Source organism: Pseudopipra pipra, chromosome 23, assembly GCF_036250125.1.
Source record: "Pseudopipra pipra isolate bDixPip1 chromosome 23, bDixPip1.hap1, whole genome shotgun sequence".
Lineage (NCBI taxonomy): Eukaryota > Metazoa > Chordata > Aves > Passeriformes > Pipridae > Pseudopipra > Pseudopipra pipra.
The window spans coordinates 2,650,666-2,665,542 of NC_087571.1; the positions used below are offsets into that span (position 1 = coordinate 2,650,666).

A 14,877-nucleotide genomic window follows, 5' to 3' on the forward strand; every position below is an offset into this window, starting at 1 on the left:
AAGTGAAGAGGTAGAAGTGCCAGGGGATGTGTCCCTGGGAGATGCATCCTTGCCTGGACCAGGTGGTCCCTTCCCACCAGGTACTTATCCACCCCCATCCCTCTCGCTCCTGCATTCAGCACCGGTATCCCAGTGGGTTGGATTTTTGGAGTGTGTTTTTATAGGCAAATCTCACAACACAAGTGGCTGCACCTGGGAAAAAGAAAAGCCTGGTTTTCTGCTTAATCCAGAAATCCCCTAAAACTCCTCTCCGTGCCGGATGGCACCACGGGGGTCACTGTGGTTCCGCTCTGAGCTGATGATGTGTGTGCGCCTTGAAACGAGGCAATTCCTGGTTCTTGTAATTCCTTCATGGCAAATAAATTCCAGTGAAACTTTACAGAGACAGGACCAAGAGACTCCTGCAGAAATTAGTGTGAAATCCTGCAGAGAAGTGGAGACAATGAAGTGCCCCTGGTGGGATCCCACGGGCAACTTTTGCCACCCATGAGAAGGGTTTTATTCTCTGGTTGGTTTGGCAGCACTTGCCCATAAGGTGAAATCCTAAGTGATGCCACTTCAGGTGCTATTTTTATTCAGGAAAATGTCAAATCCTTTCTCAGAACTTAGTGACTTGTTGTCTTGGTAATTTCTTGCAGAAACGGGATCTATAAAAATCCCCTATTTTCTTGGCACTAGGCTTTTCTCGTCTATTTTGGATGTAAATATTTTTTAGAATTGGGAAAAAAAAAATATAGTAAATGGGAGCTGCTTTAATTCCTCAAGAGGTGTAATTTCTCCCCTAGAATGTCTCTTGTAGGGCTGTGCACTCAGGTTTATGATCCTGGCCCAGTGTCCTTTGAAGAGAAGTCCTTGTAAAGCCAGATTGGATCTGCCCTGTTCTCTCCTCATGCACTGGTTCCTTATCTGAATCCTGGCTCTTGGAAAGCTGGAAATTCAGTGCTGAGCAGAGTTATATCCATTTTGAATTGAGTGTGGCAGCACGGAGGGGAAATGATGCTGTTTAGTGTGGTTTGTTTTTTTTTTTTAAATTCCCATCAAAGCTGACATTTTCAACAACAAATAATCGCTTTGGGAATAGTTAATTTCCAGATTTGAGCCGTTGTGAGTCATGTGCAAATAAAAAAAAATAGAATTAGTGGGTGCTTCTGAAAACACTGAGATGTTCTGCTGCTGCTTCTGTGCTCGGGGGAGGTTGGGGTTGGGTCTGCAATACTTCAGTAATAATTCTCTCCAGAGAGGAGATTTCTGATCCTGCCTGGTGGGGGTAGTTGGTTCTGTCCTGTCCTAGAGGGGTTGGAAGCTCCAGGCAGTCAGGGTGGCCACTTCCATAGGATCATGGAATCATAAAGGTTGGAAAAGAAGTCTAAGGGTTCAAATAATTGGGTCCAAGGATTAACCCAGCACTGGCAGGTCCCCCACTGTCCCTGAGTCCCTGGGGTGGAGGAGCAGAGCCTTGCTCTCACCATGATCCATGTTATGTCAGAGTCCCCCTGCTGAGGCTCCCTGCAGGATGCAGGAAGATGCTTTGAGGAAGGCAAGGTGCCTTTTTGGGATGCTCCTGCTGGGCTCCAATGCACTTCAAGTGAGATGTGAGGGAAAAGCAAGGCAGGAGCAGCACGACCCTTCCTGGGAGAGAGGGAGGTGATGAGCAGTGCCTTTCCAATCACAACAAGATCCCCAGAGTCCAAAAGGAGCAAGGTTTGGATATAAAAGCCAGAGCTGCCCTAATAAAACATTTACTGGGGTTTGGAGACCTGTGCTCTGACACGGCACATACATATGAAATGATCAAAGTTTCCTTGTCTTGGGAGGAGCTGCCTGCTAATCTAATGCAACCCCTGGGCTTTGCTCACCATGACTCCACAGGAAAGCAAACGCTGGCTCTGTTTTCCTATTTAAAAGATTTCCAAGCTAAGCCAGGCGGGTCACAGCTCAGGAAGCAATTGGATCTGGCCTCTTAAAGGCTTCAGCAAAGGGGGAGCTTGGGAAGGCAGGTTAGAGTTGAGGATGGATTTGGCTCCATCTCTCAAGTCCTGTCCACCTCTGCCTCTGCTGCAGGCTGTTGGTGCTGCCCTGGTCTCACCCCCTCCTCCTTCTCTTATCCTTGCTTTTTCCCTCCCTAAATCACTCTGTCCACTTCCCATTTCCCAGCCAAGGGCTCTGCCAGCTTTTCAGTTCCCAGCCTGAGTTGCAAAGTGCTGCCAGTGGATCAAAACCAAAGCATAGGAGGAAAAAAAAACCCAACCCAAACAATCCCACTCTCTTTGGATTTATAAACCGAGAGCACTCGAGCTGGAAGGTGCCGAGGAGGGAAAGGAAAATACAGAGCCCCCGGGGTGCAGTTTTTCAAAGTGATGCAGTCCTTTATTTGGCTGCCTACGCTTGTTTTAGCTATGCAGGGAGGGAAGCAGGGAAGAAGCTGTCAGGGTGCTGGTTCAGAGGCCCTGGGCTCCCTCCGGCAGCCGCCTGTTCCGAGCCGGCTCAGCACCTCTGCAAACCTCCAGCTCTCCCGTCATCTGCTGCTCGTGCAGAGCAAACACTTCACCTCCTGCTTCTCGCTGCTCCAGTGGTTTGGGACTGATGGGTTTGGCTTTCCACATGGTTACAGCATCTTTTCTGCTTCTCAAGCGTCTCCCTTGTCTTTCATGTAATTCCTTAACTAGTTTCCGTTTGTTGGCAGTCGCTTTCTTTTAAGGTACTTGAATCTGTTTGATCATCAACAAATTTCTCTTTCTGTTCCTCTGATAAAAAATTAAATCTGGGCACTTTTTGAAGGCTTCCTCCCCACCCCCTTTTCTCTTTCTCCATCCATGCTCAGTGGGAAATCAGCCCTTTTCTAGGAAAAGAAAATAAATAAAAATTAGAGTTCAAAGTGTGATATCTCTTCTTAAAAAGAAGAGGGTGAGGAGAAGAAAAAAAGCCCCACCATATATTCTTACAGATGTGACATCAAAATGTGAAACTATAAAGGACACATTTTCAAAGGCTTGCAGAGGGATTGAGTTGGATCAGTAGGAAACAGGCAAAGTCCCTTCTGGTGGTTTGAAAGCCTGTCCCCAAGCCAGCACAGCCGTGTTGTTTTAGCTGGAGTGCTGGTGCTGCTCTACCTGCCCAACCAGGAGGCAGCTGGCTGGGGAGCTGAGGGAGCTGCACTCCCTGTGTACCCACAGAGGGGTGGGGATGGACTTGGGACAAGAGGATGAGCCAGTGGTTGGGTTCTGGTGTCACCAGCATCCACTGTGTCCTTGTGTCACCTTGGCATCTGTGTCTGCCAGCAGAGGCATCTCCTTCCCTGCTCGCCACAGAGGATCTCTTGGGTGTGGTGGGAGATGGAGCAGGAAAAAGCATGGCTAGTCCACTAGGAAGGGATGGTACTCGGGGCAGGAGAGCAGAGCTGTGGGATGTCACCTCCTTCTGTGCCTCAGTGGTGGCCACTGTCACTCGGGCTGTGGGGATGGACAGCAAGAGCTGCTGACTCTGCCAAGAGCTGCCCGTGTTTGGGGCTTGCAGCAGGGCAGGGCTCAGGTGTGGGGTAACCTCTGGTTTCCCACCCAGCCTGGGAATGCAGTGGTTAAACCCCCCATGTGTTTGTCCCCGTGGAGCTGCAGCCTGGGCTGGGGGTTCACTCCGGCAGCCGGGAAGCAGCCGGGCAGTCCTGCGGGGTGGCAGATGTGTTAGCAGCACACTGTTACCCAGGTAACTGCCTGTCCTCCCCTGAATCCTGATTGTTTGGTTTCTCACCATACCCCGAGGGGCCCTGGGACTCATTCCATCCTCCTTCCATTCCAAGCCATTCCACGGGAGCCCTGGCAGGGCAGGTCCCCAGACCAGCTCCCTTCCTCCCCAAAGGGCTTTTTTCCCCCTGGGCACAGTTGAGGCTGAACCACCATGTCCATGGGGAGGTGGAGGGAGGTGGAGATCTCACCCTCCACTGGGACCTGCTGAACAAGCTACTTTGGGGTTTGGAGCAGCCAGGATGTTCCCTGGGGTTCTCATCCAGCCCAGCGACTGCACATAAAGGGTCCAGTGTGCCAGTGGTTGTTTCCTGCAGGCAGAGGCTGCTGGACTCGAGCAGCAGCAGTTTTATTGCATTAATTGAAATTAAAGAAGTTTCGAAATGCCTGTGAAACCTCTTGGCTGCCCCAGGACAAAGGGAGCAGTGTCAGGGTGAGGCAGTGGGGTGCAAACCAAGCTCACTTCCAGGTTTGTGTGTATTCAAGGTCAGCAGAGCAAAATATCTGTGGGCACAGGGACCAGCCCGGCACTATCATAGCCTGGACTTTGTGTCTCTGTTTTCTAGGGAAGACCATAACAGACAGAAAAAAGCTCCCACAGCTCCTAGTGAGCAAAAGCTCCCCCCCCCAGCTCTAGGCAGGTGATTTTCACGGGCACAGGAGGCTTTGGGAGGTTGGGTGATGTTTCAGACAATAATTTTTCCTCTGTCACTTCATCTCCTCCTGCACCTTTCCTGAGTTATCCTCAGTGCAGACTCCTTTCCCAAAGATTTTCCCCTGTCTCATCCCACCACTTCCCTCAGTGCTCCTGGAGCATCCTGGCTGTCCAGTGTGGGATACAAACGTCTGGAGCCCACGGCTGTGGCACCCGAGTGCTCCCAGCGACAGCACAGACACCTGCCTGCCACAATCGATCCTTTATTCTGGGGAGGAGGAGCTGCAATTAATCTCTGCTTGTCTGCACTGCTTTTTGTTGTCTTTCTGGCTGTTAAACTGCTCGTGTGAAGGAAAAGGTGTCCACCTGATGGTGGGGAGCCTTGCCTGGGGAGGAGGCACCAGGAAACATTTGGCTTCTGGGATGTTCCCGTTGTCCAGCATGTCTCTGGTCATCCAGCACTTGGTGGGTGGAATGAAGAGGGAGATTTCTTGATTTGCAGCTGTTTGGGCCACAGGGTGAGCTTTGAGCCCAGTGATGTGCTGAAGTTTTGGTTGTCTCTCCGTGAATCCCTTGCTCCTGCTCCGTCACCTTGGATTAATTACAGTACAATGCAATATACATTTATATGGTGTCTGCACAAGTGTCTCAGGGCCCTTTGCAATCTGAAAAATCTAATTAAGGTGCAGCCTCCAACATGAATGCTTATCACCAGAATGTGTGCAGCGAGAGGGGGCCACGTGCCTCCACGGCTCAACCCGGAGCTGAATCCACACTCTCCTGGCATTATTAATTACTCTCAGCTTGGTGTCCGAGACACCAATCGATACCACAGGCCTGGATAGATACAAGACTTGGAGTGAGCGTGAGGGAGCTGAAGATAACCATCAGCTAGAAACGTGGTGGAGGCTGTTCTTGGCCCGGGAGGAGGAGGAGGAGTCACTTTGCAGAGACACGTGCAGGAGCAACACGTGTTTTCCAGCGACTTTGGCGCCGGAAGGTTATTTACTGATGGAGAAATACGTGGTTGATATGGAATTTTGGCCTGGGGAAGGTCCTGCCTCGGGGACTGGGCTGGTGATGGACACATCATCACGCCACAGGTTTTTGCTGCAAAACTTATTTGACATTTTCAGTTGGTCTCACGAGTGGCACCAGATGTTGGGAACACCCAGAAGGGAGGGAGGGAGCGCCACAAGTGTGACAAGAGCGTAAATAACCAGGGGAAAAGGGAAAGGAAATGTGAAGTGGCCCTTTAAATATGAGCCTCCAGAGCCTGGAGCCCAACTAGCGTTCCCTCAAGTATTCAAATGAGATTGCAGCATCAGATTGGTATGCATTAGGCTGGTCTCAATGAAAATTAACATGTAATTGCTTCAAATGAAGTAAGTGAGGAGGTAATCTGTTCTTAAATTGGATTCGCAGGATTTTGTGGTACCATAATGCAGCTGTGAAATGAAATATATTTTAAGGATGATGTCCTCAAGGGTAGAAGGGAGGAAAGGGGGGTCTTTATTGGGAAGGGTCCTTTCCCTCCCTCGCTCTTTTGTTTCTGGTCTCATTAGTGCCAGTTTATAAACGAGGAGAGGGTGTTGGTGCCATGGCATGGCTGGAGAAGGTCCCAGTGCTTTTGGCTCCATCGTGTTTCCTTCCTTGATATCCCTCAGGTCCCTTCCCTTCCCTGTTCTCCACTTTCCTTGCTGTGCCAGTGCTCCTCCAGCCCCAGGGAGAAGTCCCCATCCCATCCTGATGGGAGTCATGAGATGAGCACCTGAACTTTGTGCATGTGGCAACCAACCTCCTGGTTCTGTGATGGGGGAAGTTCTGGCTCTGTGATTTTGAGTGTCTGTAAGAAGCTGTGCAGGTTCTTGATAGGGAGCTGGTGTCTATGAGGAGAAAGATGGAGCAAGAGGCATAGTCTACCTTCTTCTTCTTGGTCTTCTGCCAAAGGGGAAGGTCCTCACCCCATCACCCTGTGACCCAGCATGGCACTGCAAGGCTTTGGAATTCATCTCCAAAGGTTTGGGCTGCCCTGCTCCTCCCATGCAGCCCGGTGTTGCTGGGACCACCTCTCTATTTTAGTTTTCAGGTTTTGTTGGTTGTCCTCTTTCTGTCTGTCTCTCCCCATCTGCCAGCACGATGAGCTTGGGCGTCGTGGGGTAACTGCAATTAGGAGAGTCAGGGAGAGCTGGTGTAGGAAGGGGATGTGGTAACCTGCAATTATTCCCAGGCTGGAATTATAGAGGTGGTATAGTATATATAGATATAGTATAGATAGCTAGACAATATATAGCTAGAGAATATATAGATAGATATATATGGCTATGGTATATATCGGTAGTATAGCAGCACATGTGTTTGCTACATGAGGTTGTGGCTGTCCCACCCCTGGAAGTGTCCCAGGCCAGGTTGGACAGGGCTTGGAGCAACCTGGTCTAGTGGAAGGTGTCCCTGCCCATGGCAGGGGGTGAAACAAGAGGAGCTTTGAGGTCCCTTCCCATCCAGACCATCCCATGATTCTGTGTAGCTGGTCAGGAGAAGCCATACCAGTGCAAGCTCCCCCATGCAGCCCTGCTTCACAGTGTCCTGGGTGACTCTGCCAGCGCCTTCAAAACCTGATTCCCAATCTTCTGCCTTTCCTGGGTTAGTCTCCCTGTGTTGTCCCCATCAGTGCCCTTCAGCCCTCTGTTTGCAGCACTTCTCTCTCCCGCTTGTCCCCTGCTCCTCCTCTCAGACCCTCTGGACTCACAGCATCCTTGAGTCGCCTCCAGCTCCCTCCTCCTTCTCCCTGCACAGCCCTGGCAGAGAGCACTCACCCCTCACCGTTCCTGTTTTGTGCCTCGACTTCTAAGGAAAAGCCACTCCAGTGATAATTTCCCACTTGTGATAAGTTGAGTGCATCGCTTCCTTTGGAATACATTTGCAGTGCAGTTGAGCTCAGCAGTCCCTCGCCTGTGCGCGCAGTTAAAGGCGCTCCTCTGCCGCCCGTCGGGGTGGATGGCATCGCTTTATCCCGGGGCCATTAGTGTCACTTGGCAAAGCAGAACCAGGATTTATTCCGGGGGCACGGCTCTTAATGGAGCGAGTTCAGCGCCGGGGATCGGCGGTGACTGCCGGGAGCGCAGCCGGGAGGAGACGGGAGCTGCCGGAGGGGCTGAAGGGTGGGGAGCTGGGGTGGCTCGAGTGGCTCAACGCGGGGCTTGTAGGAGCATTTCTCTAGAGAAAAGTTCCTAGCGAGGAGAGGGACCCACAGTCTTTTGGAGGCAGAGAGAGGAGACGACTTCTCCGCGCCCCTTCAGATGAGGAGACCTTGTTTTCCGGGGTTTAAACTGCTCCGTAACACTCGCGGGGAGAGGGTGACATCATTACGGAGTTATTTTCTCCTCGTGGCATTTTCCACGCCTCTCTTTGAAGCTGCCAGAGCCTGGCCCTGGGCTGGGCTGGTGCCCTCCCGGCAGGAGTGAGGATCTTTCTGTAAGCAACCCTGGAAGATTGCCAGGGAAGGGGTGGCTTTCACCCGGGTCTGTTTACCTGCTGGCTTCCAGGAGCCCCCTGAGCATTACACGGGCTTTGGGAACACGAAAACCCTGAGGAATAAGTATCCCACAGCCCAGTGCAGGATCCTGGTGCTGCAGGAGCTCCCCGGCAGGGTCCATGTCATTAGCAAACCATCCATGTCCCCGCACAGCTGCCCACAGGCATTTTGGCGCTGGCATCACCCCCGTTCCCCGGTGCCTTTGGCGCTTTTGGAGGGCACCCAAGCAGATGTGCCAGGAGCACGCTCCAGTGATGCCCCACGGGGTCGGTCACAGGGGTGGGAGCTGGGATGAGGGACGCTCTTCCTCGCTGTGCGGTCTGGGAGCCGCTGCCCTCATTGATGTTTTGTGGCACGCTCCGAGATGCCGAGATGGAAGATGCTATAGATGTGCAGAGCCCTGTTGTTAGCAGAGACAATGGGAGGATAAATAGAAAGGCTGGATGAGCCGAGCACGGGACTTGGAAAGGTGCTGGTGCACTGCTGCATTGCAGAGAGATAAAGACTTTTCCAGACAAGCCATCCCTGCCTGCTGCATCACAACCTGCCTGCTCTGCACCAGCCCTCGGGGCCGGCACAGGAGTCTCCCGGGATCGGCAGGGTGCACACGGAGGGGCTCGCGGGATCCGTGGCTGTTCGGTCAGCAGGAGCTCCAGCTCTTTTTGCAGCTCTTCCTTCCTTCCCAGTCCGGTTTCCTTCTGTTTCCTTGGCATTTGCCAACAACCGTGTCTAAGGCAGCGCTCTGGGAGTTGTTTGCAGCTCTGCGAATCCCGGGCAGTGAACCAAGGCGGATCTTTTCGAGCCCAGTATTATTATTAATGTAATTAGTGTGAATCATTTGCATGTATAAACTTTCAATTGAGGAGATCAGGTACTTTATAAACATGAGTTAACTCACACTCCCTGGCAGGGAGGTGCCAGATATCTTCAAAGCCTTGCAGAGGGCAGGACTGAAGGGCAGGGACTTGCAGGTGGGAAAGGCAGGACCTCCCAGTCCGGAGCCCCAACTCCCTCCTCCACAACCGACATGAAACTGTCCAGGCAGGGAAGAGGGGGAAGCACAAAGGGGTTTTATTTTTCACTTCTGAGCACTGCTTTTGACCAGCTCAGCGTGATTTTGAAGAGGCACTGGGGTGGCAGCTGATCTGAGGGCACCTCCTCACCCCGCAGCCTTTGGAGATGCTGCAGGGGGGACAAGAGGAAGGCGCCAGCCCCAGCAGGGACCCCCCTTTCCCGCCGGACCCCGCTGCCGAGTTAATCATTGGGTCAGCTCCTGCCTGGCAGGCACCAGGCTCCCCGTGCAGGGAAGAGGTTTTTCAGCCCTGTGAGCCACCCTGTGCTGTGAAAAACTCCTCGGGCTGTATTTTTGGTGGTGTCACATCAGTGTGAGCTCAAGGGATCCCGCAGGGAGGGCAGGGATGGCTGGGGTGGTCCTGGGGTGCAGGTGGGGATGGGAATGCCAAGAACCCAACCAGAGCTGTGCAGCCACTGGCAGGGCTGAGCCTCCAACCCCTGGGTGACCACTGGGGCTTTCAGCAGGCCAAGGCTCCAGAGCACTTCAGTCCAACAGTGGTGTCGGGGTGTGTGTGAGCAGACGGTGCTGCAGTGAGTGTGTGCGAGCGAACACAGCCAGGGGAGCACGGAAAGGGAGCAGATGCTGTAAATCCTGCTGAAGAAGGGCTGGACTGGTAGAAATTGCTGGTGCGTGACTTAATCCAGCAAACAGAGGGAAACCAGGCCGGGTTGTGACAATGAAAGGTCTGGCTTAATATTTAGAAGCAAAAAAAAAACTTCCAGAGCATGTTCTACGTGATATCCACTCCTCAGGCTGTCTGTCCCAGCCTTATGGGATCATGGGCAGTGCCTGTCCCAAGGAACAGGGCGCAGTTTGACCCTACCTTTCCCTTTGCTCAGAGATTGATGGTGAAAATTTATTCTAAACATCAGGGGAAAGTCTGTGAGAGTGAGGAGACTGTGTCTGACTGGGATTGAGTTGTTCTGAGCCTGGCCTTTAATTAATCCTAATAAATAACAATAAAATGTGATAATCACAGAAATAAATCTGAGGTGTGGAGCTCCTGCCTCCAGCAGTGGCTGGTTTAGTCGATCATTTATAGCTCAGCTGGTGGTGCAGAGGCTGGGAGGTGATGCCTGGGGCACAGGATGCTGGAGAAAAGGCAGGGCCAGAGCACCTTGTCTCCTTGCCCAGCCTCAGTGGGAGGATTTGCACACAGTTTTAATCTAAACCCCAAGCTTATTCCTGACTTCCAGCTTGGTTTAGCAGAGACATAACACTGCTGGTGTGGAAGAGGTTGATTCAGAATCCAGAGCTGTCTGGGAATTGCTGAGTTAGAGAGGGAAGAAAAAGAGAAGGCATCTAGGGATAGTAGCTTGATGTTGCTCGATGGTAGATGTGGCACTTGAGGACGTGGTTTAGGGGTGGGTTTGGCAGTGCTGGGTTGACATTAGGACTCAATGGTCTTAAAGGTCTTTTCCAACCTAAAGAATTCCATGGTGGGTCGGTGTCGTTGTGAAACTCCACCAAGTGACTTGGATTTGGGAAGGTGGTTTCTCTAGGGTTTCTCTGCAGTGCAAATTAGGTGGTGGTGGAAGGAGAAGTGAGGTCAGGGAGGGCCAGCCTGGTCACAGCCCAGCTTGGGCCACCACATTGGCCGAGGTGAGCCAGGCTTAGCCCCGTCCTTGCCTCCCTGTGATGGAGCTTGTACCCTGATAATTGCAACGAAAGCAGCAATCAGGTTGGTAATTTTGCTGAGCTCTTTTCAGTTCTAATTAACATTATTCATTTCTTGTGTGTCCTGCTGGGTTGAGACAATCTGTGCTCTCCAGCCCAGCCCTCTGGAACACCAGCAATCTGCATAAGAGGCAACAAAAAAAAAAAAGTGTTGTGTGCCAATTACTACACTTCAGTAATTAAAAACCTCCTTCCCCCCACTGCCAGCCTACCTCCCCTCCCGTCATTTGCTGTGTGCAAACTCATGAAAGCAAGGAGAGGAATTCAGAAGGGCATGTCACTGCTGGCATGTGCCATCTGTGTCTGTGCTGGCGGTGCAGGGAGGTACCGGGGGCTGGGTGAGGGATGGGTGGGATCAGTGGTCAGGGCTCTCATGTTCAGCACCCTGTTGCTTATTTATTCCTGATATTTGATGGTGAGGCTGTTTCGTCCCCAGCAAGGGCTTTGCTGGCGTTTTCATCCCTGCTCATCTTTGTGCTTGTGTCACCTGAGGTGGCAGAATCCTTATGGCACTGCTTTCCCTCTTCCAGTGTGAGTGGTGTCCCTGCAGCCAGGGCTGTTGGCTGCACCCATGGGACCCTTTGGCTGGGCAACCTCAGCCCCTCAGGCTGTGGGGGTGATGGTTTGGGGGAGAGCAGCCAGTCCCTAATGGATCAACTCGGTAAAAGAAGGTGGATAACAAAGCCAAGAAGTTTTGGCTGCGGGAGATATTGATGGATTTGGAAAGGACAGCACTACCCTGTATCCCATTTGCACCCACCACATGTCACTGAGCTGGGAGAGTGGGGAAAAGGCAGGAACAGGCAGGTTGGGACAGGTAGGGAGGATGTAGACATGCAGCTCTTGCCTTTTGGCAGTGCATTTAACTTTTAAAATGCCCAAATTTGTGGTCATTTGGAGTTTCCCTCATGGCAGCAGGGGGCAGAGGTCTGGTGCAGCGTGAGGAGCTGCATCTGTCTGCCAACCATCCCTGCCTGCCCCTAGGATGATGCAGCAGTGGTGAGTTAGCCGTGTTCCATCTCCCAGAGGAGAAGCCCTGAGGCTTGGAGCTCTGGACTTACTGGGAAAGAAACGGCAGAGAGAGGGAGCAGTACCCAGAGCAGTATCAGCTCCTCCTTGTGCTGGCTCACAGCAGTTTTTCATTTTCCTGGAGGAGAAGTCCTTGCCATCTGAGCGGGAATGAAACAAGGATTAAGGATCTTGAGAGAGAAAATTACCTCATCTGTGCTTAATTGTTTTTAGATCACCTTTTTGGAGGCGAGCGCTGTTTTCCGGCACCCCGAGGACCTCTCCCTTCCCTCCCTCCCTCCCTCCCTGGCACGTGGTGGGGCGAGAGGGAAAGTGGGAACTTCCATGGAGGCGGAGGAGGCATCCCAGGACTTTGTACCTTGCCAGGAGTGGGGTGGGAAGGGGGAAGGCCGCGGGCTCAGCGGTGTCTCTGCTCTCCACCTGTGCCTGGAGCGTGGCTTCCCAGCCAAAGCCAAGGGCTTTCTGCTTGGCTGCCTGCGTGGGGGAGAGGAGGGCTTCCCATCCCTGTGCTGGGCTGCCGGAGAGAGGAGCTGCTGGAGGAGGGAAAGGGGAGCAGATGGAGGGGCTGGAAGAGCACTGGGTCGCTGTGACCAGCCTTGGCCACGGGGATCCCGACGGGCGCCCGTGCGAGGAGGAGCAGGTTGAACACAGCACTCGGGCAGGAGCACAACCTGCCACCCCCTGAACAGCCCAGCACAGCCAGAGGTCAAAGCACTTCTTTCTCAGGACCTGTTTCTGTGCTTTATTTTATATATATATATATATATATATAGGCTCAGGAGCCTTAAGAGGCAAGGAAGAATATAAAATAGCGGCTTGAAGCTCGCCGATGGCAGGGACAGGGAAGCGTGGCTGGGTGATAAGCAGAGATTGTGCCTGAGTGCTGTGAAGGGCAAAAGCACTTATTTCACTGTTGCCTCATGCGTTACCTGAGCCCCGCTGCTTTTCAAAGGCACTTAAATGCCCATATGATAGAGGGAATGCTTGGATTGCACACTGTCTGGCTCCATTATTATCCAAGGATCTCCAAGCTGATGCATTTCATAAAGAAGGCTGGCATGGAGGAGGAGAGAGGAAATATATGGTTTTAGTTCAGCCTGCTTACAGGTCCTCAAGGGTAATGTCTGCAGAAGGGACTGGCCTGAGAAATTCAAGCCACGTCTGGTTTGTCATCACCCAGCCCTGGACACCCCTGTGTTTGTGCAGAAGAACCACCACAGGAGCCTATTTCATGGTACCAGAGCCAAACACCAAATATCCAATTCATTTTATTCGTGCCCCATAGGTCTGAGCTACCAGCAGAGCTGAGGTTCGGAGTTCAATAGACTAAACCCATCCTCTGGGAAGAAATTTCTAGTTTAATTCAACTTGAGCAACTAAACTCTCAGGTTTTTTACTCAGGTTGTAATGCAGCTGAGAGCAAGAGCCAAGTTCTTGGTGTTCAGCCCAGGCTGAATCTATTCCTATTTTTTATGTAGATCATAAAAATCTGCTCACATTTAATTTATTATTATCGTAATATCATCATGGAACAGCAGTAAAATTGTTTAATTTATCAGATGTTTTTCACACCAGAGGGGGAGGATGGCACAGGAACTGGGTACTGGCAAATCAGGGGTGTCCTGGGCTGCAGACAACCCCTCTCACCTTGGGCAGGTGTCCTTATGGGGGTCCATCACTCCTAACCCCCAAATGTTGTGTGTTGAGGCTGACTGGGTTAATTTGGCTTTTCCTGCAATCACTGGGGACAGAAATACCTCCAAAAAGAGGCTGAACAAGATGAAACAACTTGTCCCTAGGCAGGTACCTGTGTCTTCCCTGGCATCAGAAGTGGACACAGGAACAGAAGTCTCCCATTATATGTTCTTTAAGGTTGAAAAAGCCTCTAAGATCATCCAACCCAACCATTCCCCAGCACTGCCAGGTCCTTCACTAAGTCAGGTTCCCAAGTGTCACATCTATATGACTTTTAAATCCCTCCAGGGATGGTGACTCCACCACTGCCCTGGGCAGCACGTTCCAGGCCTTGACAACCCTTTCGGTGAAGAAACTTTCCCTAATATCCAACCTAAACCTCCCCTGGTGCAACTTGAAGCCACTTCCTCTTGCCCTACCCCATCCTCTAACCCTGAAGGAGGTTATAAGGACCTCCAGTAAGGAGATAGCTCACCCAGAGAAAAGACACAATTCCATGCCACAGATAAATCCCTCCTGGCTGTGCCCTCCTCTGCCAGTGCAGTCTGGGATGCAGAGCCCATCCAGCCCCTTACATTCCATGAGGTCACTCCGTGGGAGAACTCCCGGAGGCTGCGTGGCTCTTTTTCAGTGCCTCCCAAGTTAATTTGCATCCCAGCCACTGGACAAGTAATGAAGTAGTTTGGGGAGGAATATAAAGAGTGGATTTTAGGCTGAGTGGGTTTATGCAGGGACATTATCCTCTGGAGCCGGCATCCAGCAAAGCACAGCTCCATAATCCCAAACTTTCTCCAAGAGAAGCAGGGGTTTAGCTGGCTGTGACTGCTGCCTAGAGAAGGGCTTGGTGCTTCTCTGGAGGTGATTCGTAGCAATGAGGGGTGCAAACCTTGCTTGGGGATCTGGGGATGGAGGGTTACAGGGCTGGCAGAGACCTCTGGGAGGAGCAAGACTGGTCCCAGCTAACATGGACAGGAAAATAATCTCCCTCAGGAGCAAAGACTCTTCTAGGTTTGTGCTCTGTTGTCTCCTGGGAGGGCTCAGTTGCTTAATAAAACTGAATATAGAGGATTTCTACCTCGAAAACATCCCTCCCAAGTGAAATGCTCAGCTGGGGCGAGGTGCAGGGAGGGAGGTGCAGCGATGCAGGTGATGGGTAGGGAAGGAAGAGCTGACAGAGGGGACAAATGGTTGGATGCTCAAGGTTTCTCTTTAGAGGTGTGTGTCAGAGCTGGCTTTCTCCAGAGATAAATTTTCCTTGCTCCTTTGTAAAGCAGCACAAGCTGCTTTCCTGGCATTGCTTTGCATTTCTTTGTCTGGCTGCGAGGATGTGAAGGTCTGCAGAGAGAATGACAAGTGATGGGCTTGGGCAGGAGGTAACAACCTGCATCCCCCCCAAAATAGGTGTGCTTTGAACTCAGGGTGGAGGGTTTGGCTCGGCTCTGGTTGTGTCTGTGTTTGCAAAGGGGTAAATGTG

At 51.9% G+C, this 14,877-nt stretch overlaps 1 protein-coding gene across 9 annotated transcripts in view; it reads left to right on the forward strand.

The window, feature by feature from the left end:
* The window catches only part of NTM (neurotrimin), a 356,205-nt gene that overhangs the window by 290,346 nt on the left and 50,982 nt on the right, over positions 1-14,877 (forward strand). The window lies entirely within an intron of this gene.